Source organism: Canis lupus, chromosome 31 (assembly GCF_048164855.1).
Source record: "Canis lupus baileyi chromosome 31, mCanLup2.hap1, whole genome shotgun sequence".
NCBI classification, from domain to species: Eukaryota; Metazoa; Chordata; class Mammalia; order Carnivora; family Canidae; genus Canis; species Canis lupus.
The window spans coordinates 13,884,575-13,911,232 of record NC_132868.1 but is presented as its reverse complement, the minus strand read 5'-3'; the positions used below and the strand labels follow the sequence as shown (position 1 = coordinate 13,911,232).

At 52.7% G+C, this 26,658-nt stretch overlaps 2 long non-coding RNA genes across 3 annotated transcripts; one reads left to right on the top strand and one right to left on the bottom strand.

The window, feature by feature from the left end:
- Positions 1–625: 625 nt before the first annotated feature.
- LOC140622028 (uncharacterized) lies at positions 626–7,462 on the bottom strand. The gene is made up of 2 exons (XR_012021756.1): positions 7,218–7,462; positions 626–6,886 (listed from the first exon to the last, which is right to left on the bottom strand). It is a non-coding gene; the product is annotated as an uncharacterized lncRNA (long non-coding RNA).
- A 32-nt stretch (positions 7,463–7,494) lies between these two features.
- Positions 7,495–25,561, top strand: LOC140622027 (uncharacterized). 2 transcript variants are annotated; one of them, XR_012021754.1, is made up of 4 exons: positions 7,495–7,553; positions 18,032–18,112; positions 18,417–18,593; positions 22,901–25,561. It is a non-coding gene; the product is annotated as an uncharacterized lncRNA (long non-coding RNA). The 2 variants fall into 2 exon arrangements; XR_012021755.1 differs by lacking the exon at positions 18,417–18,593.
- The last annotated feature ends 1,097 nt before the right edge of the window (positions 25,562–26,658 follow it).

The following is a 26,658-nucleotide window of genomic DNA, read 5'->3' as shown; positions in this document are numbered from 1 at the left end:
CAAAGATGGCACACAGAAAATAAGCAAGCCTACAAAAGTATGTTCTACATCCTCTAGCATTAGGAAGTTGCCAATGTGAATAACAGTGAGATGGTGCTACACACCTTTTAGAAATTTTACTTTTTTAAAAAAATTTTACTCATTTGACAGAGTGAGCAAGGAAGTAGGGGTAGAGGTAGGCAGAGGGAGAGAGAAGCAGGCTCCCCCCAAAGCAGGGATCCTGATGCAAGGCTCGATCCCAGGACCCAGGGATAATGACCTGAGCCGAAGCAGACGCTTAACCAGCTGAGCCACCCAGGCGCCCCTAGAAAGGCTAAAGTCCCAAAAAGGAGGATACTAGTTGCTGGAGGGTGATATATGACAGGAACGCTCCTTCATGCTGCGGATATAAATACGGTTGCTTTGGAAGAGAGTTTAGCAGTTTTTTCCAAGGCTCAATTAATCTCACCTGAGGCTCCAACAGTCACACTTCTAGAATCTAGACAACTGCTTTGAAAACAGGTTCCACACAGTTTTTGTAAAATCTAACAATCACTCATGGGAAAGAGTTTATCAGTTTTATCAAAAAAAATAGTTTGCATACAATTACCACATAATTCAGTAATAATTCACATAATTCACATAATTAACTACTGGGAATTTATTCCAGAGAAATGAAAATTAAAACAAAAAAAGCATTTACATAGCCATTACACATATGAAGGCACCTCTGCAGATATGATAAAGATTTCTCATATGTCTTCAATGTTGATTTTTAAAAGATTTGAGAGATCGTGCAGTGGGAGGAGCAGAGGTAAAGGGAGACTCTCATCACACTCCCCACCGGCCAGAACCCAAACCCACGTGAGGCTCCACACTACAACCTCGAGATCCTGACCTGAGCCAAAATCGAGTCGATGTTTCACTGACTGAACCACCTAAGAGCCCTTCAAATGTTCTTAAGTGCAAAATCCACGCTGTGAACCCTTGGGGGTGGGAGGACAGCTGGGACACCAGTCTACCTAGAAGGGTGTGAGGCCTGGAGGGCCTGAAGGCGGGAACTAAGGATGTGGGAGGGTGCTTGCATCCCCTTCCCACCTGGCGTGGAGACAGGGCCTCCCCTCACCTTCAGAGTGCAGGGCTAAGTGCTAACTGGACCCCAGACCTACAGTGATGACACGGGGCTCCATTGTGGGCGGAACTGTGGTGCCCCAGGGTTCCAATGCCTGGTGCTACTCTGTGTCCGCAGGCTCTTGGAGGCACCCGTGCTCCGGATCTGGCTCAGTGCCCGACCAGCCCACTCTCACCAGTACCTCAGTGTATAAAGTGTAGGCACTCACAAGGTGACAGTTCACAGGTGACTGGGAGCTGCTCCTGGCCCCCCCTCTGGCCACTGTAGGTCCTGTGGGTCTTGCTGCAGGTGTTGGCCTCCTGGGCTGGGGTGAGAACACACCGACCCCCATGTCATGCCCATGAGGCAGGTCCTGGAGCCCTTCCACAACTCCGCAGGGTGAGGGCTGCCTCCCTGCTGCCCCAGGCCAGGGAAGGAGCCTGTGTTCAGGGCTCGGGCGGCTCATCCTGGACCCCCGCTCCCCTCAAGCCCTGTTCTGTGCAGGAGGCAACAGGTCAAGCCATGACCTTTCCAGTCCGTCTTAGGTGCATGGACCCCAACATGTGATGACCAATCCCCCCACGCTGTGGTCCGGGGTGTATGGTCAGGGCTCTCTCGGTCCTTCTGGCTCATGAGCAGGCTTGATCTTCACAAACTGGAACATGGAGTCCCTCGTGCTCCCGCATAACCCTCCTCAAGCTATTCACAAATCATTGCATTCAAGGTGGGTAGTTTGGTCACACATTTGCTGGCATAAGTTTTTAATTTTGATGAAGTCCAGTTCATTGCTTTTTCCCTTTGGTCTTTCTGCTTGTGGAATCTAAGAGAAACCTTCGGTCTGCCCCAAGCCCGCAGGAACACTCTCTGGCAGGCACATCCACCGCCATCTCGGGGCCAGCCCTGGGCTGGGAAACATCACCCCAAGGATCAGGTCAGCAGCTCCCCGCAGCCTCATGGGCCCCCTTGTGCTACTGATAAGGGGGGTGGGAGAGCTCTGTCCTCTCAGCATGACGGCATGTCCTGGGACAGTGGCTGGGAAGGTGGACTGCAGGTGGGCCAGCTACAGACAGTGAGTGTCCCTGAGTGATCCTCCAGTCCAGCACGTCCCCCTCAGAGCTACTGTGTTGTCTCCACCCTCCAGTCAGACAGATGGGGACCTGCCCACAGGGAGCACACAGACGCATGTGTCCTCTGAAGGTTTTCATGCGGTGTCATCCTTGGATGTGTGTGGTTTGCAGCACCAGGCAAGAGGACCTGGAGACCCTGCTGGCCTTGGAAAGGGCTGATATCAGAGCCGAATACCATCAGCTGAAGCCCAGACAAATACCATAGACACTAGAGCACCCACTAGATGTGGGGACCACATCTGCAAGAACAGGTGAGGCCCAGGAGGGGATCAGAGCCAAGCATGAGCCAAGCATGAGTTAGTTCAGCCCAGACAAGGACCACAGTCACCAAGAACAAATGAGATCCTGGGGACGGGCCTCGGGTATCAGTAGAAGTGAGAGTCAATCTTGGCTCATAGTCATCAGTTGCCAATGAGCCCATGTGGTGACCACGGTCACCAGGTCAGGTCAGGCCCAGGTGGGAATCATCTCGCGGAGAAGCAGGTAAGGCTGTCAGGCTGCTCCCATTGGGCAGAAAGGCCCTTCCCCTCATTCCCGGCCAATCTCAGAGGGTCCTGATCTCCCTCAGGATTCAGGGGAGAGGAGCCATTTTGCTCCCTCCTTTCCCCATGTCCCTAGCGCTGATCGGTCCCCTCTGTTTCAGGCACGCCGGGTATGGTCTCCATAGGACCCTTGGGATGATGCTGTCCCGTCACTGTGGAAGGTCACGGACAATCAGAGTTTTCTGCATTGAGTTCCCTGGACACCCCTTCATCCATCTCAGGAGGCGTTGCAAAACGCCTCTCTTGAGGCTGGCACATCCCCCCAGATCAGGACCTCTTCCCCTTGGGCCCTCTGAGGGCCATGTCTGCCCTAGGCTAGAGCTGAGAGACCCAAGAGAAAAACCCTGGAAGTGGGTAGGAAGGGATCTGGGCCTGGGGTACGGCCCCTGGGCACCCAGAGGAGGGGCCTCCATGCCTGCTTTGTGGAGGACAAGGTGTCTGACACCTGCATCGGGGTGGGTGGTCAGGGCGTGGGGGAGGAGGCCCTTGCCAGGATGGCCCCCCTGCCTGCCTGTTGCAGGAGGAGACCCTGATCTTTGGGGATCTGGGGCCTTCTCAGGCTTCTTGATTCCAGGGTTCACCAAATTGCTTAGGTCCTAGGCGAGCACGTTCTAGACAGAGCTCACCCCAAGCTGAAGAAGCACATGGCGAGTAGATGCTCCCCAGGGGCTCCGACCCCTTGGCCCCAGGGCAGGGGTTGCCAGCACAGCCTTTCTGAACTGCCCCAATTTGGTGTCAAGTTCCTCCTCCTGGGGAGCCTGGGGCACCATTGAGGCTGTGCGGGGCTATTGGAACTGTGTCCACCTGGCTCACGGGGCCGCAGCGTGGGGCCTGAGCACCTCCTGCCCTTCTGCCAGGGCGAGGAACTGACGTGCACTGGCATTTACATCCTAAGTGGTTCCTTCAGTGTTTCATCAGTTAGGTAAGAGAACCCGAGGAACCCTGCTGCCTCATTCTGTCCCCTGACTCCAGGGAAGGCCGAGTTCAACCCTACTCTCCAGACAATCCAGTCCAGACCTTGGGCCCGAAGGCTGAGGCTGGCAGCCCAGAGCCACCTAGAGAAGCCCAGAGTGTCCCTGGAGGAGTTTTGAGGGAACGGGCTGTCTCTGCCTCAGCTCCCCCAGGGAGGCCTGGTCAGCCTGGGGTGTGGATGAGCCCTCGGCCCATTCTGCAGTTAGCCTGGGGTCCTCTTGTGGCCTATTGGCAGAAATGGGGGCAGAGTCTGTGCCCCCATGTCTGTGGGTAGTGCTGGCCAGGATTAGAACCCAGAGTGACCTGGTGCCCTGATCTCCCTGGGAGGAGTGCATGCACAGGAGGGGCTGTGGTGTCTCCTCGGATGTAGCCCGGCAGGGTGGCAGAGGCTATGGGCAGATGGGAGACCCCAAGGGGCTCTGCTCAGGCCGCTCCTCTCAACCCCCGCTCCCCAAAACCCCTTATCCCTACCCTGAAGCACTGGGACGCGTATATCCTGGACATGGAGCCTGTGCTCACAGCCATGGCTTACATGATCCTCAAAGTGCACAGGAGTAAGTGGGCCCCTGGGTGCCCAGGTGTGCCCGAGGCTGGGGGTGAGGGGACAGGGGTGTTGACCCCCTGCTCTGAGCAGCACCCAGGCCTGGGGACGGGGGGACGGCTGAGCAGGCGAGTAGATCAGGACTCCCTGAATGAGCAGCAGGCAGGGCCCTCCCTCGGTCATAGCACTGCCCACGGTGATCCTGCACAGCTGGATCCTCAGCTGCTACCCTTGGGAGGCACCTGGAGGCCACAGAGCAGGGAGCCTCTGGGTCTCACTCACACCCACTGCCCAGAGAGCCTCCTGAAGCTGCCCCTGGAAGGTCCTCAGGAGTTTCTGCAGGACGTGATGGTCCAGCCCTGGGCCCTGGAGGATGAGGTGGTGCTCAGACAACTTTGGGCCTCCACGACCCAGCTCCGAAAGATGAAGTGTGACCTGCCCCCACCCAGGTGTACCTAGGTCCCCATCCCCTCCCGATTCTGCTTGCTGGGGCTGCTCACGTGGATAGGGCCCCTGGGTTTTCCTCCTCATCTCTGGCCCAGACCTTCGGTCTGCCCCAAGCCCGCAGGAACACTCTCTGGCAGACACATCCCCGCCATCTCGGGGCCAGCCCTGGGCTGGGAAATGTCACTCCAAGCATCAGGTCAGCAGTTCCCTGCAGCCTCTTTCCAACAGGAACTGGAGAGTTACCTCAGGAGGCCCCTGGGCTTGGAGTGAGTGTCCCGGCAATTGAGCCTCTCCTCCCTTCTATTACCAAGACGCTGCCCAGAGTGGACGAGCAGGCTTCCCCAGGCCCAGCCACACAACCTGAGCAGTCTGGACCCCCTCCTGGCAGGGCCATCCTCAAGGCCAAGGAGCTGCTGCAGGAGGGAAGCTCCCCAGAGCCCACAGCTGTACACCTGTGTCTGGGAACACTGGGGGCTCTGCTTCTGTCTCAGCTGCCCCCAGCCCAGGACACCTCACTGGTCCGGAGGCCCCGTAGCGATAATACCCCCCTCCTCATGCTCCCAGAGAACCAGTACAGTGCAGGCAGGTGGCACCCAAACAAGGACCTGAAGCCAGAACACTGGGTCCCATTCATTTTGGCACCTGCCTGGGCCACACCACAGGCCACACAGCAAACCAGACAATAGAATCCCCCTTGGACGCCCCTCACAGGGTCCACCAAGCCCACTAAGATGACACTATAGGGATCCAGATACCCTTCCTGTCCTGTGGCCACAGCAGCTCAAGTCCCTCACTGGGCAGTGATAGGCAGGGCCAGCCCGTGCCAGGACAGCGCTGAACCATCTGACCTCTGCCTCCATGCTCCTGGGCCTCTGGAGGAGCGAAATGGTGAGGATGGGGGTCCTGAGGCCATGGCCAGCTGACACCATGCCCTGCCTCATCTCATTGTCCTTCCTGGAGGGCGCCCCCTCAATAGGAAGAGTCCCCGACCCAGAGGGACCTGAGCTGGCCTCTCCCTAGGCTCTGGGAGAGAGGGTCGACATGAGCCCCAAAAGGGACAGAATGAAGACTGATGAGATTGAGACCCCTGTGGCCCTGACCAGTTCTGGATTCTGCCCCAAGTCTCAGTGACCCACTCAGAGCAGGATGTGGGACCTGTTGTGCCCCACAAATCCAGGTCGCTGACCTAGGACAGCATTGGGAATAACAGGGCACCCAGGGCAGGGGCAGGAGGGGCAGGCTGCTGGGCCATACCCTCATCCACAGTAGGAGGCAGACTCACCCACATGCTGGGTCTCCAGCAGTCAGTCCCCTGGCACGTGAGCCAGAAACTAGGGTCCAGATGACCTGCTGGGATCCAGCGCAAGAACCCTGAAGTTGCAGGTCCAGGTCTGGTCCGCTGTCCTCAGAACTGCCTCTCAGGCCCCAACCTCAGGACACGTGCCCCCATTCAGGGTCAGCACAGCTTTCAAGCTGGGGGACTCTGGCACCAACACCCCCATGTGACTTTGGCTTTCTCCTAAAAGAAAGGAAGGTCCCCCTCGAGGGGAAGGCGTGCACCCTCGGCCCTGAGCTCCTGTTTGCTGTTGAAAGTTCAATAAAGTGTGGTTGTGTTAAAATGCACGGCCACCTCATTTCTGCATCTGCCAGAGCTCTGTACAAAAGGAGGGGAGAGAACCCCAGAAGGGAGGAGGGGGCCCTGCCCAGGCCCCTAATAGCTCTTACACAGGGGCCAGCAGGAACACAAAGCTGACCTGCCCTCCTGTCTTCCAAGGTCAGCCAGATGTCAGGGGCAGGTCATTCAAAGACTTACTGCGACTCAGCCTGTGCCCCACAGGTCAGGACAGGGCTGAGAGAGAGTGACAGCCGGGGGCCAGTGGCCTCAGTTCACGACGGTCTGTGCAAAGTGCCCTGGGAGATCTGCGCTGCCTCTGTCCAGGGAGCCTGGACTGGCTGGCCTCTGGGGCGTTTCCAACCTTCTTTGCCCTGAAACTCTGATCCTGGGTCATAGAGAGCCATCAGGGCGGGCAACGTGGCCCTGGTAGTGACGTCAGGACAGCAGGCACTTGCAGCTCATGCTCCCAGGCCCCCTCACCGGGCGGGCTCAGCTTGCACACCTTGTGCTACCGCATCTCCTGCACCAGCGTGTGGAAGGATCCTCCACGCCCTAGTGTGTAGGGGATGGAGGAGATTGGGGCTCAGCCTGGGTGTCTGGAGCACAAGGAACCGAGGGACCCCAGCCCCAGCTGACCCCCAAAGTCCTCTCACCACCAGGGCTGACCCCCATGTCCTCTGTCCGCACGGGGTTCACCCCCAGTGTCCCCTCCCCCCCAGGGATACCCGCCATGTCCCTCCCGGCATAGGGCTGACCCTCAGTCCCCTCTGCATCCACAACAGCTCAGCACAAGCCCTCATGTAGGCCCCACAGGCACGGTGGGCACCTGTGCTGTCCCTGGCCTCACAGGGGAAGGAAGCAGTTTTCTGCAGGACACACTCACATGGTGACCAGCAGAGCTCCTGCTTAGGATGACAGTTGGTGACAGTTAGTGTTCTGTGTCCCTGATGCTGGCTCCTACTACCCGGTTCTCGCCACAGGAAATGAAGGAGGAAGCCCAGGTCTCCTCCCAAGACATCAAACAGATAGTTCTAGATATCAGCAGAAGCTTCCCCAACCAAATCATGGTCATGTTCTGGGACTACTTTGGGGTCGGGTGAGGCTGCTGGGCAAGCGGGCTTCTGGGGACCCCAGGGCAGGCCCAAGGGCTTCTGGGTAAAGAACACAGGGTGTCTGCAGCCAGGTGGATCTGCGCTGGCAAACAAAACACTGCCATGTGGTAAAGTGCTCGGGATGACCCATGTGTTCCCCCCTGGGTCTCTGGGATGGGGAGGCCACCAGGACGGGGCCTCCAGATGTCACTGTGTGAACTGAACCACAAGCGGGTTTGGAGATGCTCCGTTAAGAGCAGGGCACAGGGGCAGGGGCCGTGTGGGGGCAGGAAGGGGACCTGGGGGCGGGGCAGCACCGCCACAGCTGGACCAGGACACACGGACCCAATGAGGGTCAGACAGGTGAAAGGGACACCCGGCCTCAGTGTTTTTATGTATTTCTGAATGTTGTGCATTGAATTTTAGACAATTTGCACTGCTTATAAACATATCTAGTATGATGAGCCCCCAAATGCCGTCCCCTATCCATCCAGGGTTCTACGCCGACCACACAGGTCCGCGGCAAGAAGTGTGTCACAGCAAACCCCAGACCTGTGGTCGAATTTATCTATAGCTCATTTGTGTGGCCTTGCACCCTGCTGTCCTTGCCATCTGGGAGCATCCTATGGGAGCCTGGGCAGTGAGGGAGCCATGGGAGCCTGACGTCCAAGAGGGGAGGGCTCTGAGGGGCCTCAGGAGTAGACACCCTCCATCAGGCAATGGCTCTTGCAGGAAGTGGGCTACTGCCAGGGCACGAACCAGATCGTGGCCATCCTGCTGATATTCCTGACTGAGGAGGATGTCTTCTGGGCGCTGGCCCAGCTGATGACCTACGGGAAGCACACCATGCAAGTTAGGGGCTGGATGGGCCGCTGGTCCGGACTACAGCTCAGAAGAGCCTCCTTGCAGGGCCACTCCAGCCATGGGGCAGTAGGGGACCCCCACTCAGCCTGCCTCCCCACTGGCATGGGCACCGCTTCCCCAGGTGGCCCTTGGTTTCCTGGAGCAACGGCCACCTGCACCACCATTTGCAGGCTAGTCTTGCACTCCCGCTGCTCCCTCAGCCCTGTCTTTGGTTGCCTTCTTGCTCCCAGGCCCCCCTTCAGCCCACAGACGACCAAACCCAAGTGCAGCATCTCCCCGCTCCCAGGAGACCCCATCAGGACTCCAAAGCCCCAGAGATGACCATGCCCACCCATTAGTCTCCCTGTGGCCTATACTCCTGACCCCCTGGTGCTGGGGACCCCAGACTCCTCCCCATGCTGACCACCACAAACAGGCATCCCCAGGGCTCCCTCCATCGGGCAGTTTCCTCCTAAGGATCTCCCCGACAGGGCCGCCCCTACATGTGGCTCCCAGCTTGAGAGGCATCGAGGAAGGAGAGGCAGCCGGCACTCAGCTGGGACCCACTGTCAGACACATGAATATGGCCCAGTTGGACCTTCAACCTGAGCTGACCCTCCAACAGAAATTCACTGCACGAACAAGACCAGGGTTGATCAGGAGATACCAACTATCCACCTAATGCCAGCACCTACAGTGATAAAGATTGTGGATTCAAGCCAGTTAGGTGTTAGGATGGCACAGCCCAAAGTCACATAGCTGCACAGTGAGAGATACACACACACTCCAAAATGAACAAAAATCGGAATCCCCCGCGATGTTGTCAAAGGGCAGCAGAATGGTTACATACTCGATGCTCAGGTCACTGGGGAGAATAGATTGAAGATCCTACAAATTATGACTGCACAGTGGTGTGGGAGGCATGGAGATATGTCTGCTGGGTTCTGATAGTGAGCAAGGAACGGTAGGAAACATCTTAGAGAGGGTGGACTCCCTCTTAGCAAAGGACACCAGATCCCTTCGAAGACGATACATGGTGAAATCTGTCCTCCTCTCTTTCTATTTTTGGTTTTCCCACTATTTGGTTCTTCATAATTCTATTTCAGCCTCCACCTTTCATCCAAGCCAATGACCATACAGGCTTTTTTAGGACATTGGGTCCCACAAGGAGGCACATCTTTCCCTACCAGGTTCAGAAATGATTATTGCCCAGGTTTGTGCTGATCCACCTAACTCGTGCCTTCACAGCTCTTCTCTCCTTGCAGAAGGAGAGGAAACACAGGTCTTACAATGAAAGAAGCCACTCCCACTCGGGTGGGACTGTCACTTGTGGGGAAAGTCATCTGGGCAAAGTAGTGAAAGCAGGAGTACGTAAGAATAGGTTGTAGGTTATCCATAGTCTGGTTCGAGTATTTCCTGATGCAAGCACTTACCTTCAATATCATGTTTTATATCTTCATCTATTTATTATTTTTAAATATTTTATTTTTATGTAGTCTCTATACACAACATGAAGTTTAAACACACAATGCTGAGATCACATCCACCGACCAAGGCAGCCAGGCACCCCAGTGCCATGTTTTATATCGCTTTGCTTGCTTGCCTATCTCTGCATCCTCTGGAACCTTGAGTCCATGACGGGGGAGCTTTAGCTACCTCCAAATCCCGGAACCTCCTGCTACACGTCAATCCTAGTATGATGTGTGCCATTGAATAGCATTTTAATTTATTGATTTTTTTATTGGTGTTCAATTTGACAACATATATAATAACACCCAGTGCTCATCCCATCAAGTGCCCCCCTCAGTGTCCGTCACCCAGTCACCCCCAGCCCCCGCCCACCTCCCTTTCTACAACCCGTGGTTCGTTTCCCATAGTTAGGAGTCTCTCATGTTCTGTCTCCCTTTCTGGTATTCCCCACTCATTTTTTTCCCTTTCCCCTTTATTCCCTTTCTCTATTTTTTTATATTCCCCAAATGAATGAGACCCTACTGGCACAAAAACAGACCCATAAATCAGTGGAATAGAATAGAGAATCCAGGAGTGGACCCTCAACTTTATGGTCAACTAATATTCGGCAAGGAAAGACTATCCACTGGAAAAAAGACAGTCTCTTCAATAAATGGTGCTGGGAAAATTGGACATCTACATGCAGAAGAATGAAACAGGACCACTCTCTTACACCATACACAAAGATAAACTCAAAATGGATGAAAGATCTAAACGTGAGACAAGATTCCATCTAATTCCTAGAGGAGAACCCAGGCAACACCCTTTTTGAACTTGGCCAGAGTAACTTCTTGCAAGATACATCCATGAAGGCAAGAGAAACAAAAGCAAAAATGAACTATTGGGACTTCATCAAGATAAGAAGCTTCTGCACAGCAAAGGATACAGTCAACAAAACTAAAAGACAACCTACAGAATGGGAGAAGATATTTGCAAATGAAGTATCAGATAAAGGGCTACTTTCCAAGATCTTTAAAGAACTTATTCAACTCAACAGCAAAGAAACAAACAATCCAATCATGAAATGGGCAAAAGACATGAACAAAAATCTCACAGAGGAAGACATAGACATGGCCAACACGCACATGAGAAAATGCTCTACATCACTTGCCTTCAGGGAAATACAAATCAAAACCACAATGAGATACCATCTCACATCAGTGAGAATGGGGAACATTAACAAGGCAGGAAACCACAAATGTTGGAGAGGATGCGGAGAAAAGGGTACCCTCTTGCACTGTTGGTGGGAATATGAAATGGTGCAGCCACTCTGGAAAATTGTGAGGAGGTTCCTCAAAGATTTAAAAATAGATCTGCCCCACGACCCAGCAATTGCACTGCTGGGGATTTACCCCAAAGATACAGATGCAATGAAACACTGGGACACCTGCACCCCGATGTTTCTAGCAGCAATGTCCACAATAGCCAAACTGTGGAAGGAGTCTTGGTGTCCATCGAAAGATGAATGGATAAAGAAAATGTGGTTTATGTATACAATGGAATATTACTCAGCCATTAGAAACAACAAATACCCACCATTTGCTTCGACATGGATGGAACTGGAGGGTATTATGCTGAGTGAAATAAGTCAATCGGAGAAGGACAAACATTATATGGTCTCATTCCTTTGGAGAATGTAAATAACAGTGAAAGGGAATAGAGGGGAAGGGAGAAGAAATGGGTAGGAAATATCAGAAAGGGAGACAGAACATGGAAGACTCCTAACTCTGAGAAACGAACTAGGGGTGGTTGAAGGGGAGGAGGACGGGGATGGGGGTTAGTGGTGGCAGGCACTGAGGAGGGCACTTGACGGGATGAGCACTGGTGTTATTCTGTATGTTGGCAAATTGAACGGCAATAAAAAATAAATTTATTATTAAAAAATAAATATTTAAGGAAAAAAATTCTGGAAAGACCACAAATATGTGGAGATTAAATAATATCCTAATAGAGAGTGAATGAGGCTACCAGGAAATTAAAGGAGAAATTTTAAAAAATGTTTGGAAGCAAATGAAAATGAAAACATATTTGTTCAAACCTCTGGGATGCATCAAAGGCAGTCCTAAGAAGGAATTACATAGCAATAAAGGCCTACCTCAAGACATAAGAAAAGTCTCAAATACACAACCTCATCCTATAAATAAAGGAGCTAGAAAAGGACAAGCTAACAAAGCATAAAGCCTGCAGGAGAAGAGAAATAATAAAGTTGAGAGCACAAATACACAATTAGAAACAACAAAACAGTAGAATGGAAAAACGAAACGAAGAGCTAGTACTTCAAACTAAGTAATAAAATGGATCAAGCCTGAGCCAGACTTATCAACAAAAAGATAAAGGTCCTAAATAAATAAAATCCCAAATGCGAGAGGGGATAGCTACACCACAAAGGAAAACAATTAAAAGAGAATACGATGAAAAACTATAAGCCAACACACTGGGAGACCTGAAAGCCATGGACAAATCCATAGAATGTACAAACTACCAAAACTTAAATAGGAAGAAATAGAAATGTGAACAGACCCATAACTAGCAAAGACATTGGATCAGCAAGGCACCTGGGTGGCTTAGTGGGTGAGCATCTGCCTTTGGCTCAGGTCATGATCCCGGGATCCTGGATCAAGTCCCACAGCAGGTTCTCCCGCAGGAGCCTGCTTCTGCATGTACCTCTGCCTCCTTCTCTGTGTTTCTCATGAATAAATAAATGAAATCTTTTAATGCAATCCCTATCAACATAGCAATAGCATTTTTTTTTTCACAGAGCTGGAACAAAAAATCCTAAAATTTGTATAGAACCACAAAAGGTTGAAAAAAGCCAAAGCGGTGTTAGAAAAGAAAACCAAAGCTGGGCCATCACAATTTTAGACTTCAAAAAAAAAATGTTTAGACTTCAAGTTATATACAGAGCTCTAATGATCAAAAAAGTATGGTGCAGGCACAAGAAGATGACACGCAGATCAATAGAACAGAATGGAAAACCGAAACACGATACAAACCTGTAACTCTATGCTCAATTAATCTTCAACAAAGCAGGAAAGAATATGCATTGGCAGAAAGACAGTCTCTTCAACAAGGAGTGTTGGGAAACCTAGACAGCCACATGCAGAAAACTGAAATTGGATCACTTTCGTACACCGTATGCCAAAAATAAATTCAAAATGGATTAAAGACCTAAATGTGAGATTTGAAACCATAAAAAGAAGAAATGATAGGCAGTAATGTGTTTAACATTGGCCATTGGATCTTTCTAGATATGCCTCTGAGGCAAGGGAAACAAAAGCAAAAATAAACTATTGGGTCTTCATCAAGTCGAAACGGTTCTGTACAATGAAGGAAACAACCAAAGCTACAAGGCAACATACAAAATGAGAAAAGATATTTGTAAACGACATATCCACTAAAGACTTAGTATCCAAAACATATAAAGCAAATATAAATCTCAGCATCCTAAACGCAAGTGACCGAATTAAAAATGGGCAGAAGACACGAAACGACATGTTCTCTAAAAGACATCCAGATGGCCACCAGACACAGGAAAAGACACTCAACATCACCCATCATCAGGGAAATGCAAATCAAAACCACAATGAGATATCACCTGACTCTTGTTATAATGGGTAAAATTAACAGCACAAGAAAGAACAGGTATTGGTGAGGATGGGGAGAAAGGAGAACCCTTTTACTTGCTGGTAGGAATTCAAACAGGTGCAGCCTGTTGCATACTGTGGAAAACACTATGGGGATTCCTCTAGAAGTTAAAAATAGAACTACCCTACGATTCAGACATTGCACAACTAGGTATTTAACCATAGGATACAAAAGTACAGATTCGAATGGGGACATGCAGCCCAATGTTTACAGCAGCATTATCAACAAGAGCTAGCCAAATTATGAACACAGCCCAGGTGTCCATCGACAGGTGAATGGGCAGAAAAGATGTGGTCAATATACACACTGCGGTATCACTCAGTCATCAGAAAGGATGAAATGAAGCCATTTACAATGATGTGGAAAAAGCGACTAAAATTATGCTAACTGAAATAAGTCAGAGAAAGACAAATACCATACAACTGCATTCATATGTGGATTTTAAGAAACAAAACAAACTGGCAAAGGGGAGGGATGAGAGAAGCAAACCAAGAAACACATTCTTAACCACAGAGGAGAAACTAATAAATACCAGAGGAAGGTTAGCGGGGGATGGGGAAATGGGGGATGGGATGACGGAGGGCACCGGAGATGAGTACCAGGCATTGTATCCAAGGGTTGAATCACTCTCTTGTACACCTCAAACTAATATTATACTGTGTTAACAAACAGGAAAACCCAATAGAGCATATTTAGAGCCATATATCCCCTCCTTATCTCAGCTCAGGAGATGCCGGCCAGGTCATCTGGGGAGGCCTCTGAATGGATGGAGCCAAGGACAAACCCTAAAGAAAAACTTTAACCCATTGAAGATACTAGGAGTTCCAGTGCCAGACACATGCCCCATGCCCAGATCCAATCTCTACCTGTGTACAGACACGAATCCTACCCTAACCTTAATTCTAATTTTCACCTAGCCTAACACTGGACTTATCACTAACTGAAAACAAAACACCAATAACTAGCCCCGAATCCATACACCTAATCATGACTCCAACCATAACCCTAACCCAACCCTAATCCTAACCCCTATCCCCTAACCCTAAACACTGAAAAGCAACCCTAACCCTTAACCCTAGCCCTACCTGTGTTGTAACCCTACCCGAAATCCGGAACCTAACCCAAACACTAGCCTAAGCCCCTAACGCAAACCCCTAACCTTAACCCTGCCCAAATGCCCCTCACCATAATCCTAACCATTAAACCTTAACCCCACTCCTAAACTCATACCCTACCCCAACCCAAACCTCTAACCTTAACCCCTATCCCAAATGTAACACTAGCTCTAAACTAACACCTAACTCCTAAACCAACCCCAACCCTAAACCTAACGCTAACCCTAAACACTAACCCTAACCCTCACCTTAACCCTACCATTATCCTAACCCCTACCCCTAACTCTAACATTAACTCTAACTTATCCCTTACCTTGTGATTTTGAAGAGTCCCTGCTGATGTCGGCATGGACCCGACCAATGCCTCCAGAAGCCTCCACAGCGGGTCCTGAAATGCCAATTTCTGTAGGCTTGTCAGGCCCTACATCAGCCCCCATACTCAGGACCCCAGGGCCTGCAGATGCCGGGGCTGCTGTCACAGTGGCCGCGGCCCCACATGCTCCCCAAGCCTCCCCAGCGCGGGGGCTCCTGTTCCTGCAGGTGGACAAGGGCCCCTGCATCTGCCAGCCCCCTGGGGCAGCGCCTGCGCTCGGGCGCCCCCTGCAGGTGGTCAGGCACCGCAGGAGTCCTGCAGGAGCGGGGTCCTCACTGCCAGGGCCCCACCTGCCTCCTTCCAAGCTCCAGCTGAATCCTAGAAGCTTCGCAATGGTTCACTGACATGTGCTACAATATCTGGGCTCCTCCCGAAATACTTAAGGAACAAGGAATTGGAACCCATAGGATATGAAATGAAATATGTGGCAAAACTTTTACAACTTCCACCCAAAGTCACTCAACATTGTATGTAAACTTAAAACCACAGCTGTCAAACATCAAAAAGATAGCATAAAAGAAAATCTACGTGACCTTGAGTTTGGTGGTGCATTTTAACACACAACACCAAACATGATCCAGAAAAGAAAAAAACATAATGTGAACTTTACAAATTTAAAACTGCTACTCTGTGAAAGGCATTGCCCAGGGAACCTAGGGACCTCTCACAAACTGAATATTTGTTCAAATATTTGAAAATATTTGTTCAAAACACACATCTCATATTAAAATTCTTAATTTTTTCAATCTACACAAAACGAACTTCATAACAGTGAGAACACAGATAATTTAATTAACAATGGGTGAATATCTGAGTAGACACCTGGACAAAGATGATAGGCAGATAATAAGCAAGCCTGCTATGTTCTACATCCTCTAGCATTAGGAAGTTCCCAATGTGAACAACAGTGAGATGGTGCTACACACCTTTTAGAAATGCTATATTTCTATTTTTTATTTTTATTCTTTTATATCTTTTCTTTTTCTATTATAAATTTATTTTTTACTGGTGATCAATTTACTAACATACAGAATGACACCCAGTGCTCATCCCATCAAGTGCCCCCCTCAGTGCCCATCAGCCAGTCACCCCCAGCCCCCACCACCTCCCCTTCCACCACCCCTGGTTCGTTTCCCAGAGTTAGGAGTCTTTCATGTTCTGTCTCCCTTTCTGATATTTCCCACTCCTTTTTTCTCCTTTCCCCTTTATTCCCTTTCACTATTTTTTATATTCTCCAAATAAATGAGACCATATAATGTTTGTCCTCCAATTGACTTATTTTTTCAATTTTACTTATTTGACAGAGAGTGAGCAAGCAAGTAGGGGTAGAGGTAGGCAGAGGGAGACAGAAGCAGGCTCCCCCAGAGCAGGGAGCCCTATGGTGGCTCCATCCCAGGACCCAGGGATCATGACCTGAGCCAAAGGTAGGCACTTAAGCAACTGAGCCACCCAAGCATCGCAGCAGCTGAGCCACCCAGGGGCCCCTAGAAATGCTAAACTCCCAAAAACGAGGATACTAGTTGCTGGAGGTTGGCATATGACGGAACGCTCCTTCATGCTACGAATAAAAATATGGTTGCTTTGGAAGATAGTTTAACAACTTTTTCCGAGGCTAAATGAATCTCACCTGAAGTTCTGGCAGGCACACTTCTAGTATCTAGACAACTGCCTGGAAAAAACAGTTTCCACACAGTTTTTCTAGAATCTTACAATCACTCCTGAGAAAGAGTTTAGCAGTTTTGTCCAAAAAATATTTTGCATACAATTAACACATAATTCAGCAGTAGCACTCCTGGGAAATTATTCCAGAGAAATGAAAATTTAAAAAAAAAAGCATTTACACAGCTATTACACATGTGAAGGCACCTCTGCAGAGATGATAAAGATTTCTCAAATGTCTTCAATGTTGATTTTTAAAAGATTTGAGAGAGCGTGCAGTGGGAGGGGCAGAGGGTAAGGGAGACTCTGAAGCAGATTCCCCCCGCCGCCGGGGCCGAGCTCCACCTGAGGCTCCACACCACAACCTCAGTTCCTGAACTGAGCCAAAATCAAGAGTAGATGTTGAGCTGACTGAACCACCCAGAGCCTCTCAAATGTTCTTAAGTGCAAAATCCATGCTGTGAACCCTTGGGGATGGAAGGACAGCTGGGACACCCAGTCTACCTAGAAGGGTGGGAGGCCTGGAGGGACTGAGGAGAGGAACTAAGGATGTGGGAGGGTGCCTGCAACCCCTTCCCATCTGGCATGAGACAGGACCTCCCAGAGCACCCTTGGCCTTCAGGGTGCCAGGCTATGTGCTGATTGGACCCCCGACCTACAGTGATGACACGGGATCCCATTATGGGCAGAACTGTGGTTCCCCAGGGTTTCACTGCTGCCTGGCACTACTCTGCGACCCCAGGCAGTTGGAGGCACCCGTGCTCCGGATTTGCTCACAGCACCCAAACTATTCCACTCTCCCTAGTACACCAGTGTATAAAGCGTAGGTGCTCACACAGCGACAGGTCACAGCTGAGTGGCAGCTGCTCCCTGCACACTTCGGGTCACTGTGGTGCCTGTGGGTCCCAGCACAGGATGCCAGGGGTGCTGGCATCCTGGGTTGGGGTTAGAATGCACCAAACCCTGTGTGATGCCTAGGAGGCATCTCCTGCAGCCCTTCCACAGCTCCACGGGATCAGAGCTGCCTCCCTCCTACCCCAGGCCAGGGAAGGAGACTGCGGTCAGGGCTAGGGCAGCTCATTTGGGACCCTTACTACTTTGTAAGCCCTATTCTGTGCAGGGGAGACCCAAGCCATGACATTTCCAGCCAGTCCTAGGTACATGGACCCCGACATGTGATGACCAATCCCGCCACCCTGTGGTCCGGGGTGGGCGATCAGGGCTCTCTGGGTCCTTCTGGTCCATGAGCAGGCTTGCTCTTCACAAACTAGAACATGGAGGCCCTCGTGATCCCCCCCGCAGATCCTCCCTCAGGCTATTTACAAAACACTGTATACAGGGTGTGTAGTTTGTTCACGCTTTTGCTGGCATAAGTTGTTAATTTTGATTAAGTACAGTTGATTGCTTTTTCCCTTTGGTTGTTGTGCTTGTCGAATCTAAAAGAAACCTCATCTACCCCAAGCCCGCAGGAACACTCACCTGAAGCCATCCATAGCCATCTTCGCGTCATCCCTGAGTTGGGACACGTCACCCCAAGTATCAGGTCAGCAGTTTCCCTAGCCTCCTGGGCTCCCTTGTGCTCCTAGTAAGGGGTTGGGAGAGCTCTGTCCTCTGAGCGTGATGGCATGTCCTGGGACAGTGGCTGGGAATGTGGACTGTAGGTGGGCGAGCTACAGACAGTCAGTACCCATGAATGATCTTCTAGCCCAGCATGTCCCCTGGGAGCTATGGTGTTGTCTCCACACTCCAGTCAGACAGATGGGGACCTGCTAACAGGGAGCACACAAACGCTTGTGTTCTCTGAAGGTTTTCATACGGTGTCATCCTTGCATGTGTTTGGTTTGTAGCACCAGGCAAGAGGACCTAGAGACCCTGCTAGCCTTGGAAAGGGCTGATATCATAGCCGAATACCATCAGCTGAGGCCCAGACAAGTACCATAGATGCTAGAGAACCCACTAGAGGTGGGGACCCCTCCTGCAAGGGCAGGTGAATCCCAGGAATGGATCAGAGGCAAGCATGACAGGTCAGTCCATTGAAGAACCATAGTCACCAGGAACATATGAGATGCTGGGGACGGACTCAGGCATCAGCAAGTGAGGGTCCATCCTGGATCCTAGACATCGGTAGCCGATGAATCCAGGTGTGGATCACAGTCACCAGTTCCCCATGAGGCCCAGGTGGTTGTATACTTAGGTATGTGGCAGCGGGTATGGTCCAAATGGTATCAAAAGCAGTAACAGCAATGGTATGTACTGTGTGAGGATCATAGCAGAGTTCAGGCAATGAGAACCAAGTGGGTGTTGTTGCCAGTAGGAGCAGGTAAGGCCAGGTGGGGATCAAGTCCTCAGGTGCTCCAGATGTCCAGATGCATAGCTAGCCAATGGAGGTGAGACCCAATCAGGGATCTGAATCTAAGCTGAGAAGTGAGGGCCCAGGCAGAGATGAAAATCAGAGGAGCAGAGCCTGATGGCCGGGGGCATCAGAACCAGGTGAGGCCCAGGAGGGGATCAGAGCCAAGGATGAGCCTGGTCAGCCCAGACAAGGACCATAGTCACTAGGAACATGTGAGGCCCTGGGGACTGACCAGGGCATCAGTAGAAGTGAGGGTCTATCTTGGCTCCTAGTGATTGGTAGCAATGAGCCCAGGTGTGGACCACGGTCACCAGGTCTAGGTGATGCTCATGTGGGGATCAGGTGATCTGGGTCACCAGATCAGGTCAGGCTCAGGTGGGGATCATCTCTGTTAAAGCAGATAAGGCTGTCAGGCTGCTCCCATTGGGCAAACAGGCCCTTCTTCTCATGCTCGGAGAATCTGAGAGGGTCCTGATCTCCCTCAGGATTCCGGGGAGAGGAGATATTCTGTTCCCTCCTTTCCCCATGTCCCTGGCACAGATCAGTCCCCACCATGTGTTCCGCTCTGTATCAGGCATTCCAAGTAGGGTCCCCAAGAGATCCTTGGGATGATGCTGACCTGTCACCGTGGAATGTCATGGACAGTCAGAGCTTTCTGCCCCCCTTCATCCATCTCAGGTAGGGGTTTGCATTTGTAGGAATGCCTCTCTGGAGGCTGGCACATCCCCCCTGGTCAGGACCTCATCCCCTGGAGCCCTCTGAACACCATGACTTCACTGGGCTGGAGCTGAGTGACCCGGGAGGCAAACGCGGGGTGTGGGTTGGAAGGGAGCTGGGCCTGGGGGCTGGCCCCTGGGCACTCAGAGAAGTGGTCTCCATACCTGCTGTGGGGAGGGCCAGGTGTGTGTCTCCTGAATTGGGTTGGGGGGTGTCCTGTCCTTCAGCAAGGACTCCAGAGGTGAGGAGCTCTGGGACGATAGCCTGCTTTCTATAGGAGGATGGTCTGATCTGGAGCGAATTGGAGGGGTGCTCCTCACTCACACCCCCAGGCCAGGGCTCCGACAGTCCTGAAGGTTTCTGCGGGGCTGCAGGTAGTTGCTGGGGACAAAGCAAGGTCAGGGAGGGAGTTTGGGCAGCAGAGGAAGGGGTTGACCAAATTGAGCAGGAAGAGGGAAGAGGAGGAGGAGGAGGAGGCCACCATGGGTTGAAAACAAGGGAGGGAGAAGAGCCCAGTGGCCTTGGCCGGAGGGGAGGAGGCTGCTGGGTCGACGGCACCACAGCAACCTCATGAATGCTGGAGACTCCATTTTGGGGCCAACGGGGCTGCCCCTGGTCCTCTCAGCCCTGCTCTCTGCCCAGTGGCTGCTTGGAGGGGTCAGGCATGTGTCGTGCTCAGCGGCTCTGACAAGACAAGAGGTACAATGAATGGGGACAGTAGTGGAGGTGACAGTAAGAGGGTTGGATTCAGGGGACAGCAAGGAAGACACCCAGGGTGCAGGGGGAGGCGGGCTGGAACCCGGGTAGTCAGTCCCTGGGAAGGCAGGGGCCTCTGCCGAACAGTCAAGTGGGCACCTAGGCCATGCTGACAGCTCTCAGGCTGGTCCATCTCAGTGACAGGGCACCTCCTGGGGGCTCCGAAGGGGTCCCACCTAGCCTACCACCAGCAACAACCCTTCTCGGACCCCCCAGAACCCTGTCCCAGACCGACCACAGGCAGCGTGCAGCCCCTGCCTTCCCTAGTGGACCCTCACCTCCGAGTGCCGTGGCCTCATATGTTGGGGACTCTGGGGCCAAGCCTGGAGCTCAGGGATCTGTGCCTCTGCCTTCCCAGAAGAAGGACCTGCCCGGCCCCAGGCCCCGAGGCCAAGGTGGGAGCCAGTCCTGGGCACTGGGCAGGATTGGGAGTGGGCGTGGGGCCAGCTGTCCACAGACCCCGTCCTGCAGGACATCCCCAGGGGTGTCTCCCCAAACGCCCTGTCCCAGCGCTGCTCAGGCTGCGAGGAACGCACTGCAGACCCCGAGCCACGGTCAGCGGGAAGGTCTCTGTGCCTTCCTGGGTCACTCCTCTGAGTCCCCGCAGGGTGACTGGATGAAGCAATGTACGCCCATCTCCCAGGGCTAGAGGCTCATCTGCTGCCCCTGTATGTCCTTTTCCAGAAACAACGCCAGCAAACCTGGCGAGCCACCAAGTGGCTAACCATGCTCAGGAAATGGGGCCAGTACCAGCAAGCAAGAAGGTGGGGGCACTGCGTGTCCCCCAAGGGCACTCTGTCTTTAGGAAGCTGGGGGCCGCCCAGAGCCACCTCCTGCCCTGTCCATGGGAGATTTCCCTGTCTGGGAAGAGTCTGCTGCCAGAGGCAAAGCCTCCACAGGCCCAAGGTTTGCGGTGAGGGTAGCGTCAGTTCAAGGCCACGAAACCCTGCTACTTGTGGAGGACGCGCCCAGCTCTAGGGAGGCTCAGCCTCTCTGGAGACAACGAGCAGCTGAAACCACAATCTTCTCGATGCCTCCCTTTCTCTGAGCTCCAAGGTGCCGCCCTGGGCCCAACTCCCCGACACTGCCTTCCCTTCTGCTGCTGTGTAGTCAAGTTTTCAAGGGGGTCCCGCCCTAGCTGCATGTACAGGTGTGGTTGCGTTTGCTGGAGATTGAGAATGTTAAATCTCCAGGGACCGAGACTCAGCAGACGGCCTGCCCCACTTTACCCACTGTACTCCACGTCCTGAGGTCTGCTCCCAGCTGCCCTCAACACCTCTGTCCCCATCTACTCTTGGGTGTGAATGTGTGGAAAACCACATCCTTTGCCTCAGAGGCTGGCCTCACTGCTACCTGGTTGGACTACAGGCACATCTGTGCTGGGCCGAGGGCAAGGCGTGGGCAGCCAGTCATTCACATGGAGAACAGCTACGTAGCATCTGACCTCCCTCCCCTCCTGGCTGGAGGAAAAGAGGAGCTCAGGCTAGCACCTCGAGGTTCTCCTCTGACCCCTGACGAGACGCGTCAGAGGACCCCTGAGGAGTGCCACCTGAAGCAACCTCCACAGGCTCTTGCACCAACCGAGAGTCTTTCAGAGACTCTTCCTATATCTCCCTGAAGGCTACCTTACACCTCCCATCCCAGCAAGCACTTTGTGCAGAACTAAGGCAGAAGAGCCGCACACAGCTGGGTTCCCTGACACCTCTCCCTCACCTGGATTAGGGCCAGGATTTAGGTTATCCGCACAAGGTGTGTGGCTCCTCGGCAGGATCCGTTGTAGCCCCACGGTCCAGATGCCCAGGGCACCATCACATCTGTCTCCAAACACAGGACAGGACAGCAAGCCCACACCCAGTAATGGCATCTCGTGGACCTACTCAATGGATAATAGGGCTGAGCTCTTGAAGCCCTGACACTTTGGCTTCTCTGTAGAGCGGGCAACTTGGACGTATTCCCACTCTGGTCCGGTCACCATATGTACAAGCATGTGTGTTAACCACCCATTGAGTTTGGAAATTCTTCCTTTGGACGGGTTCTCACTGGCATGGTCAACACTATGCCCCTGGTGCCTCTGCTCCACACCCCGTGGTTAACCCCCCAAGAAGTTCACATCTCTCCGGCAAAATCTAGGGGCTACCGTCCCTTCCACAGGGAACAACGCCCATGACACAAGGTAAAAAACTTGCCTGAATTCTGGCTTCTGGAATGCCTGTTCTTATGGCCAGGAAACCGCTCCTCCTCAAAGGCTTGAAGGAAGATACTGGTTTGGGATGCAGAAATGGATGTTCGTTTCCTCTGCATTCCTTCGGGACTCGACCTAAAGAGAACACAGCATTGGAGAGGAGGGCTTGGACGCCAGTAGCACAGCCAGTGCGGAGATAGAACTGTGTGTCAGGGTGTGTGTGGTGGTGTGTGAGTGCATGTGACTGTGTGTGTGTGTGTGTGTGAGAGAGAGAGAGAGAGAGAGAGAGAGAGAACTTTTCTCTATGTTCTCTGTCTTCATAGCCTCCCTTCCCTGAGACCAAGAGCTAGAGCCTGAACCCACCCCTGGAGCCAGCCTTTGGATAACAATGGTGAGTTGATGGAAGAAGAGGCCTTCTTCCTGGCTACCAGGTTCAGGACAGGAAGACGCAGATCCTTCCTGGCCCAGAAACAGCCTGCCTGCTGCCTGCCCAACAATGGCAGGTGGGGTGTCGCCATCCTCGATCACAGGGTGGCTGGAGCCTGAGAGCAGAGATGATGCCCTTCCTGAGGCTTTTGCTACTCCTCGGTAAGCACACAGAGACACATTCCTGTGTCAAGGAGTGGCTCAGGAGGGGACCCTTCTTGGATGCTGGGGAGTCACCTGGAGGCTCTTCCTGTCCACGCAGTGGCCTTTCTCCTTGGCGGATTGTGGAGCCCAGTCAGCGGCTCTGCCTTCGCTGTCTCGTTCGCTGGTTTTGGCACCAGACCTAAGGGGCAAAAGAAGAAGCAACGGTCAGGTAACACGCGAAGGCAGCTTATCCCACACATGGCAGGGACTCGAGGACCCAAGACCAACTAACACCCCACTGAAAGCCAGAGCTGGCTTGTTGCCTACACTGTTACATGTATTTGCATGGCCCTTTGGTGTACAAGGAAGAAGGCGTTGGTCTCCCCTGAGGAGCATGAACTGTAGGTAAACACACAATGGATGGTGTTGGTAGAACAGTCATTTCTTCTTTGGTCATCTGCATGGACAGATGATGGGGTTCCTGCTGCAGTCCCCTGTAGGGAGCTGAGGAGACGTTGACTGACCCAAGAAGACACTGGAAATGGGTGTCATTCTCGTCACAATTGGACCCTTGTGCAGGCTTCCTCTCTGCTGGTGGCAAAAGACAAAATGGTCGTCATGGATTGGCACCTATTCCTCTCTATGTGTCTCTTCCCCTCCCGTGTAGGAGGACTCACGGTGTTTCATGTGGTAAAAGCGATTGGCCATGGCACAGGATCTCTGGGGACAGTCAGCCCATGGGCATGAACCCGTCATCAGGCCTCAGGCCTTGGACCCCAGTGTTCCCTCATCCAGTGAACGAAGGTCTCAGAAGGACCTCCAAGGGCAAGGGCTCCTAGAGCCCGCACATCCCCATGCCATAGGTTCTCAGCTCCCCAGCTGAGCACGCAGAAGGACAGGCAATGGCCTAGCCCCATGTGTTTGCATGCCTCCTCCCCCAGAGACTATGAGAAAAGCACTGGGTCTGCCTAGCTGGATTCTAGATTCGGGGATGGTCAGCTCTCGGGCCAGGTGTTCTCTGGCAGCAATGACAGGGTAAGGGTCTCCTGGAAGAATGCCTGCAGGGCCCCCATCTGCCTCACCATCAATACGAGCCTCGTTTGTCGGGGTCCTCATGGGAGTGGGACTGTGTGGGGAAGAGGGCAGCCACAGGAGGAAGGCATTCAGAGGAGCATTGACCAGCAATGTGCTCTCAGCACTCCCCTTTCTGGGATGTCGAAAAACATCCCCGTCCAGGAATGACCTCCCCTTTGCCACTTATGGTCCCACCTAAGCCTGAGGGGGCTGTTCCACAGGACATAGGCAGTTCCCCATCTGCCCTTGGGAATGGGTGTTCGTCAGGGATCTAGGGAAAGGGCAGCCTTGAGCTACCTATGTGATTCCAGGCCAAGGCTTGGAGAAGACCCTGAGTGGAGATACTGGTGGGGGTCAGGGTCGAGGAGGGGGCGGGGGAAGGGTGAAAAGCCCATTGGGAAAACCAAAGAGGACCACATGTCCACGAGGAAACCTGAAGGGAATATGTGAAAACCCATGCCCATAGTGGGTCCATTGACGTGAAAGTTCTACAGTCGTCAACCCATCAAAGGAAGTGATCCACCTTGACTTGCTCTCTGTGCCCTGAGATCCAGCTGGCGGCCTTACAGAAGGGGGACTCTTGCTGGGAATCTCGGCCCAGTCCAGGGTTTCCCTCCTCCCGCAGCCCTATGCAAGCCCCACTCCTGCCCCTTCACCCAGACACCAGGGGAGCCCAGCTGTCCCATGAGCGTCCCACCCATTAAGGCAGTCACTTCTCCTTTCCTGAAGCCCGGTATGTCCTCTGAGCCCTTGGGGCATCTCGGCAGGTGCGGATCCTGTGATGGCCACTCACAGCCAGGGGTGCTCCTGGAAGCCATGCTGCAGGCGGCCCTCGGCTTGAGTGGCGCCGGCAGGTCAACTGGACAGGACCCAGCACGCGGGACGTACTCCGGCCTGGGAGGGCCCAACCCAGGATGGCCCACCCCTTGGTCTTCCCTCAGCTCCCTGGGTGGCCCCACCCCCAGTGGGGCTGACCATCGGTGGACAAGGGAGGTCTCCCTGGACCGGACCTTGGGACCACCAGAAGCAACAGTTGGAGCTGGGCCTGTGTCTGATGGGCCTGCACCCTTCCCTTAGATGACCAGCGCCTTCCTGGCACCCACAGGCCTCTCGGGATCTCAGACCTGAAATAGAACCGTGCCCTGGAGCCCCTGTGCACCGTGTCTTTGGCCGGACTCCTTCGTGGCCCTCGTACAGTCGCTCAGGATTCTGGACCGATGTTGTGGAACTCTGGCCACCTCTGGCCTCCCAGCACGAGCCTCCTGCTTCACCTTCCTAGAAAGTCATTTTAATTTTTTTCTTTATTTTTATAATTGTTTTAATTAAAGTTGTGTGGTTTATTTCTTTTCACTCTGGTCATTTTTCATTGGGAGTGTTCTGCTGTGTTTCTTTACGTGTATTTGTTGCAATGACTTTGTAATTTGGAGATTTTATATATTTCCAAAATATATGTATGAACACATAATATAAGGATGTGGGGTTTTTTTTATAGTGTGTACTTTGAGGTCTCTTTGGGTTTTGAACCCTTAGCCTGCCAATCTGGATCGGTCAGCCTCTCAGTTTGGTCTGGAGGCAGCCTCTGGATCTGGGGAAGCAGTTTCCAATGACACCTGGGCAGCTCCTGTGAAGCCCCACTTGACAGCCAGGCAGGAGCTGGGAATCAGACCCCTTAGATAGGAGGCCTATGAGGGACGTTGGGCGCCAGCTGTCGCCCTCAGTGTGGGGATGGGTGGAACCACGATGGTTTGCCTGTGGGCACGAGGGAGCAACAGCCTTGAAGAAAAGAACAAAGAGGGATCCCTGGGTGGCGCAGCGGTTTGGCGCCTGCCTTTGGCCCAGGGTGCGATCCTGGAGACCTGGGATCGAGTCCCACGTCGGGCTCCCAGTGCATGGAGCCTGCTTCTCCCTCTGCCTGTGTCTCTGCCTCTCTCTCTGTGTGTGACTATCATAAATAAATAAAAAATTAAAAAGAAAAGAAAAGAACAAAGAGCACCCGTGATCGTGGACAATTCGGGGCACATGCGCATCTTACCACGTCCTGGGTCCACGGAGGCAATGCCCTCCGCAGGCTCATACGGTTTCAGGCCTCCCCTGTGTGCCCAGAGAAAAGAGTGTGGGCTCCGTCAGTGCCCGTCATTTTGTGGTCAGACAGGCTCCAGCTGATTCTCCTCGCTCTTGACCACTCTCTGCTGGTCATGTCCACAGGGACATGAGGTGTCCAAGGAGAGTGTGGCTTAGTGACCTGGGAGACCCGGGAAGACACGTCCAAATACCTGCAAAGCACATGAAGAAAATCATCTCCCCCGTCGAATCTGTACTTTTGTATCCATCGGGTAAGTACCGAGTTGTGCATTTCTGGTCATAGGGTAGTTCTCTCACTGGGACACCTGCACCCCGATGTTTCTAGCAGCAATATCCACAATAGCCAAACTGTGGA